Genomic DNA, 7196 nt, shown 5'->3' on the forward strand with positions numbered 1-7196 from the left:
CCGGCCCTCTCCGGCGATCCCCGTCGTCTTCCCGGCGAATAGGAGTCAACCCCGGCGATCCTCGTTTTCTGTGCCAGATCTGGATCTAAAATCCCCTCGGTTGACTTTCTCCTCCGAACCCTAATTTTTTATGCAAACTTTGACCTGTGATATCTCCGCATCCGTAGCTCCGATTTGGGCATATAGCATATCAAAATGTTCATCTCAGAGAGTACATCATTTCATTCCATTGCATCATTTTCATTTGAGCTCATCTTGATGTATGAAATGCTGTTAGAAGGAAGCTTCGTGAGTTAATTGACAGATCTGTTAGTTCATCTTAGACTTTTGTCATTTTTGCCATGATTATTGTGTGCATGATATGCCTGTGAGTCCTTCATATGTTTTGTTAAGAATCTTGTTATCTTTCCAGAGGTGCAACCCATGCATTTTTAGGATGTGTGTGGTGGCTTGTGCAAGCTTGCAAAGTGAGGCATCCGGTAAATCTGTTTTCAGGGACTTAGTAGTTTCACTAAGTCTGGGATTGTTTAGTTCATGATGCCATATGTTCTTATTGTTTCCTAGTAATCCGTGCCTCTTTTGAGGATGATCAGTAAGGGAGTTTTGTTAATCTTGTAGTGCTCTATCCGTCCATGTCTTTGTTTGCAATTATGGAGCACCCTAGCTTGAGTCAATCGAGCTCGACTTTTGCTTAGTTGCGAATCTGGGCAGATCGTCAACTTGTTTGCGATTTTGCCGATGTTATTGTAGTTGATCCGTGCATGCTATTCCATTGTTCTTGCCATGTCTAGCTTATATTTTGTGCCTTTTTAAGGGGTGTATGCTTGTCTTTCCATAACTTGCAGCGTAGTGAGTGCATCGAGCTCGTAAACATGCCTTCGTGAGTTATATTTCAGCATGTCCCAGTTTTCACTAAGTCTGAAAACTGATTATGTTTTTGCTATGTTCGTGTGCTTGTTAGTATATTTTTTGTTCCCTTTTGGCTCAAGGTCACTAAGGGACTTTTGTTAAGCTTGTTGAGTAGCTCCATGCAATGTGTTTCTTTGTCATGTTCAGGTCCTGTAGCATGTTGTTTTGTTGCTCCGAAGAGGGCTATATGATCTGAAATTCCAGACAAGTGTTAATTTCACTAAGTCTGTGAACTGTTTTACCATTTGCGTTTTTGCCATGCTTGTTTGAACCTGTTAATGGATGAATTGGCCGTAGCTCAGTGCTAGACTTTTGTTAAGCATCTTGTATGCTTCCCTGCCATGTATTTTGTTGTCATGTTTGGTTGCTGTAGCATGTTCATTTCATTGCATTTAGATGCCTACTTGCTGTAAATCGCAGACCGGTGTCATATTTGCTTCGCTTGCCATTTCCAAACCGTAACTCCGATTCCGGCGTTCTTTATATCGTTTTCAAGCGATTTCATCTCATATTTCCAGTGGCACACTTGGATTTCCAAGTTGAGGCCAGCTTCATGCATTTCCTGTCATATCTTGCATTTTGCATCCCGCATCTCATCCCGCATAGCATATCATCCTTGCATTGTGTTGTTTGAGTTTGCACGTGGTTGATTGTGTCCTTGTTGCTTGTTTGTCTTGTTTGGGTAGAGCCGGGAGATGATTTCGCTAACGAGGAGCCCGTTGAGTTTGCTTTTGAGGATCCAGTCAACTCTGACAACTGTGCAGGCAAGATGATCATACCCTCGAAATCACTACTATCTTTGCTATGCTAGTTTGCTCGCTCTTTTGCTATGCCATTGCTACGATGCCTACCACTTGCTTGCAAGCCTCCCAAATTGCCATGTCAAACCTCTAACCCACCATTGTCCTAGCAAACCGTTGATTGGCTATGTTACCGCTTTGCTCAGCCCCTTCTTATAGCGTTGCTAGTTGCAGGTGAAGATTGGAGGTCGTTCCTTGTTGGAACATCTTTTATTTACTTGTTGGGATATCATTATATTGCCATGTTATCTTAATGCATCTATATACTTGGTAAAGGGTGGAAGGCTCGGCCTCTCGCCTAGTGTTTTGTCCCACTCTTGCCGCCCTAGTTTCCGTCATGTCGGTGTTATGTTCCCGGATTTTGCGTTCCTTACGCGGTTGGGTTATAATGGGAACCCCTTGATAGTTCGCCTTGATTAAAGCTTTTCCAGCAATGCCCAACCTTGGTCTTACCATTTTCCACCTAGCCTCTTTTCCCTCGGGTTTCCGGAGCCCGTGGGTCATCTTATTTAACCCCCCCCCCGGGCCAGTGCTCCTCTGAGTGTTGGTCCAAACTAGAGTCCTGTGCAGCACCCCCTCGGGGAAACTCGAGGTTTGGTTTTAGTTGTATGGAGCGCTCATCTGAGTGTGCCCTGAGAAAGAGATATGTGCAGCTCCTATCGGGATTTGTCGGCACATTCGGGCAGTGTTGCTGGTCTTGTTTTAACCTGTCGAAGTGTCTTGAGTTACCGAGATACCGAGTCTGATCGGAACGTCTTGGGAGGAGGTCTATTCCTTCGTTGACCGTGAGAGCTTGTCATGGGCTAAGTTGGGACTCCCCTGCAGGGATTGAACTTTCGAAAGCCGTGCCCGCGGTTATGGGCAGATGGGAATTTGTTAATGTCCGGTTGTAGATAACTTGAACCTTAATTAATTACAATGAATCAACTGAGTGTGTTGCCGTGATGGCCTCTTCTCGGCGGAGTCCGGGAAGTGGACACGGTGTTGGAGTAATGTTTGCGCAGGTTGTTCTCTAGCTTCCCGCTCGTGCTTTGCCTCCTCTTCTTGCTCTCCTTTGCGAATAAGTTAGCCACCATACTTGCTAGTTGCTTGCTGCAGCTCCACTCATATTTTATCTTGCCTTACCTATAAGCTCAAATAGTCTTGATCGCGAGGGTGCGAGATTGCTGAGTCCCCGTGGCTCACGGATTACTATTACACCAGATGCAGGGCCTGATGATTCCGCTCCAGGAGACGCGTATGAGCTCAAGTGGGAGTTCGACGAAGACTCTCAATGATACTATGTTTCCTTTCCCGATGATCAGTAGTGGTGCCCAGTTGGGGGTGATTGGGACCGTGTCGCATGTTGGGCTCTCTTTTATTTTGGCGTCGTAGTCGGGCCATGAGTGTATGCATGATGTAATGTTATTTATGCACTTGATTGACGTGGCGAGTGTAAGCCAACTATGTTATCTTTCCTTTTATTATTACATTACATGGGATGTTTGTGAAGATTGCCTAACTTGCGACATATGCCTTCAATGCATAATCTAAGTCGTGCCTCGACACGTGGGAGCTATAGTCGCATCGAGGGTGTTACACTTTGGCACCTCTGCAAATCCCTGCTTCCCTCTGCGAAGGGCCAACCTATTTACTTTTATTGCTGAGTCATCATCATGTTATAAAAACACCAGTTAGAGAGCACCACTGTCATTTGTATGCGATGTTATTAATTGATATTGAGTATGACTATGACTGGATCTCTTTTACCATGAATTACAATGTCTAGTCAGTCCCTGATCTTCAGGGGTGCTCTGCATTTATGTTTTGCGGTCTTAGAAAGGGCTAGCGAGATACCATTTTGTTATATCATATCATGATTGTTTTGAAAAAGTGTTGTCATCCGAGATTTATAATTATTACTCGCTAGTTGATTATGACATTGATATGAGTAAATGTGAGACCTAAATGTTATTGTGAATATGGTTAGTTCATAATCTTTGCTGGAAAACTTGAATGCTGGATTTACATATTTGCAACAACAAGATCAAACAGAGTTTGTAAAAGTTTTTCTTTATGACTTTTAGTTTGTCAATTGAAGTGCTTGAGGACAAGCAATGGGTTAAGCTTGGGGGAGTTGATACGTCTCCATCGTATCTACTTTTTCAAACTCTTTTGCCCTTGTTTTGGACTCTAATTTGCATGATTTGAATGGAACTAACCCGGACTGACGCTGTTTTCAGCATAATTGCCATGGTGTTATTTTTTTGCAGAAATAAAATTTCTCAGAATGACCTGAAACTTTACGGAGAATATTTTTGGAATAAATAAAAAAATATTGGTGAAAGAATCAACCAGAGGGGACCCACCGGCTGTACACAAGGGTGGAGGGCACGCCCCCTACCTTGGGGGTCCCCTGGACCTCCACCGACCTCAACTCCAGCTCCATATATTCACTTCTGGGGAGAAAAAAAATCAGAGAGAAGATTCATCGCGTTTTACGATACAGAGCCGCCGTCACGCCCTACTCTTCATCGGGAGGGTAGATCTGGAGTCCATTCGGGGCTCCAGAGAGGGGAAATTGTTGCCATCATCGTCACAAACCTTCCTCCATCACCAATTTCATGATACCCACTGCAGTGCGTGAGTAATTCCATCATAGGCTTGTTGGACGGTGATGGGTTGGATGAGATTTATCATGTAGTCGAGTTAGTTTTGTTAGGGTTTGATCCCTAGTATCCAGTATGTTCTGAGATTGATGTTGCTATGACTTTGCTATGCTTAATGCTTGTCACTAGGGCCCGAGTGCCATGATATTAGATCTGAACCTATTATGTTTTCATGAATATATTGGTGTTCTTGATCCGATCTTGCAAGTTGTAGACACCTATTACGAGTTATGATCCGCATACCCCAAGGTGACAATAATTGGGATTCTTTCCGGTGATTACCATAGTTTGAGTTCATGTATTCACTAAGTGCTAATGCTTTGTTTTGGTTCTCTATTAAAAGGAGGCCTTAATATCCCTTAGTTTCCATTAGGACCCCGCTGCCACGGGAGGGTAGGACAAAAGATGTCATGCAAGTTCTTTTCCACAAGCACGTATGATTATATACGGAATACATGCCTACATTATATTAATGAATTGGAGCTAGTTATGTGTTACCCTAGGTTATAACTGTTGCATGATGAATCCCATCTGACATAATTATCCATCATTGATCCATTGCCTACGATCTTTCACATATTGATCTTTGCTATGTTACTTTGTCGTTGCCACTGTTACAATTGCTACAAAGCTGCTACTGTTACTTTTGCCACTGTTACCATTACTTCCATACTTCTTTGGTACTAAATACTTTGATGCAAATATTAAGTCTTTCAGGTGTGGTTGAATTGACAACTCAGCTACTAATCCTTGAGAATATTCTTTGGCTTCCCTTGTGTCAAATCAATAAATTTGGGTTGAATATTGTACCCTCGAAAACTATTGCGATCCCCTATACTGGGTTATCAGTGTGATAGAGCGTATCGTATCACGGATTTTGGATGCGCCGGCGAAGTTTGCACCGACTCTTGAGGTGAGAAAGGGCAATGCACGGTACCGTAGAGGCTAGCGAATTGCAAAAAGGTAGGAGTGCGTATAATCCATGAACTCACATTAGTCATAAAGAACTCATATACTTATTGCAAAAGTTTATTAGCCCTCGAAGCAAAGTACTACTATGCATGCCCCTAGGGGGTAGATTGGTAGGAACATACCATCGCTCGTCCGTGACGGCCACTCATAAGGAAGACAATCAATAATAAATCATGCTCCAACTTCATAGCATAATGAGAGACTATACGTGCATGCTTCGGGAATCACAAACCTTAACACCAATATTCCTACTAACCACAACCATTTACTAGTAACTCCCATATTCCATCTTTGTAACGCAAAACTATTGCAAGGAATCAAACATGTCATATTCAGTGATCCACAAGTTTCATGTAGGAGTTTATGACTAACCATGCAAATGACCAATTCCTGTTGACTCTCTAAATAGATATAAGCGAAGCATGAGAGTTTAGTTCTTTCTACAAAAGGCCATGCTCTAATAAATATAACTGAATAAAAAGAGCATTTTAAAAATAACATTTTTCTATGTGAAGAGAAACAGGCAATCCAAACTTCGATTGATATAGGTGAAGCATATGAAGCATTCTATAAAGCCATACTCAAAAGATATAAGTGAAGTGCAATGAGAATTCTATAAATTGACCATGGACTATCTCATACCAGCATGGTTCATAAATGAAAAATGAAAACTAAACACAAAAGACACTCCAATATTTACACATATCACATGAACGAAACGAAAACGGAAACATACCGATACTTGTTGAAGAAAGATGGGATGCCTTCCGGGGCATCCCCAAGCTTAGATGCTTGATTCTCCTTCAATATTTACTTGGGGTGCCTTGGGCATCTCCAATCTTGAACGCTTGCCTCTCCTCCTTCTCCTCATACTGAGACCTCCTCGATCTTTGAACACTTCATCCACACAAAACTTAACATAAAACTAGTGAGATCCGTTAGTATAATAATGCAAATCACTACTCTAAGTACTGTTGCAAAACTATTCATATTTTTTTGCATTGAATCTATTGTATTATAACTTCTCCATGGCTTATACCACCGATAGAATCGATAGTTTCATCAAAACAAGCAAAACAATCCATCAAAAATAGAATCTGTGTTAAACAGGACAGTCTCTAGCAATATGAAAATCTACCATACTTATGTAACTCCAAAAGTTCTGAAAATTAGGAAAACATAAACATTTTGCATAGCAATATTGTGTGAAAATTTCAAAAACTTTTGACGTTCTAGTAAAAAATGTAAATTCATGCACTACATCCAAAGTTATTGTTTTTACACCGCACATACCAACAAGCAATCTAATCATCCTAAAGGCAAATCTTGGCACATTATTTTTATGATACAATGGATTTGTACAAGGGGATAATTATTTTTGTTGAAAAGTTTCTGTAATTCGAGATTTACAAAGTTTCCATGGGCATGAACAAGTTCAAGGATATCCACCACTCCAACGGTGTTCGTCCTTCTCACTTTCACTTTTCTTTTTGTGAACTTTTAAGCTCCCCTCTATATTTTTTTTGTTTTTACACTTTATAAGCACTCATCAGAATAAAATGACTTCCTAAAACTTCCGGTTTGTCTCCTGGGCAGCACTTTCTTTAAAACCATTAAGCTAGGCATAAAGTGCCCAAGTGATGGATCCACCTCGATCCCAAGGTATATCATAGCCAATTTTAATTAGCAATGATTTGGAATTTAGTAGTGAGCACAAAGCAACATTATCATGTAATGACGAATTCTAAGTCTCTTCCTATGCATCGGCACTTCATAAAAGAACAATTCATGCAAATCAAGTAAAGGCCAATACATAGCATAAGAAGTTTCTTGCAATTATATCATGTTGGAAACATAGAGAGGTGGA

The sequence above is a fragment of the Triticum dicoccoides genome, chromosome 3A, assembly GCF_002162155.2.
Source record: "Triticum dicoccoides isolate Atlit2015 ecotype Zavitan chromosome 3A, WEW_v2.0, whole genome shotgun sequence".
In the NCBI taxonomy this organism is placed as follows: Eukaryota; Viridiplantae; Streptophyta; class Magnoliopsida; order Poales; family Poaceae; genus Triticum; species Triticum dicoccoides.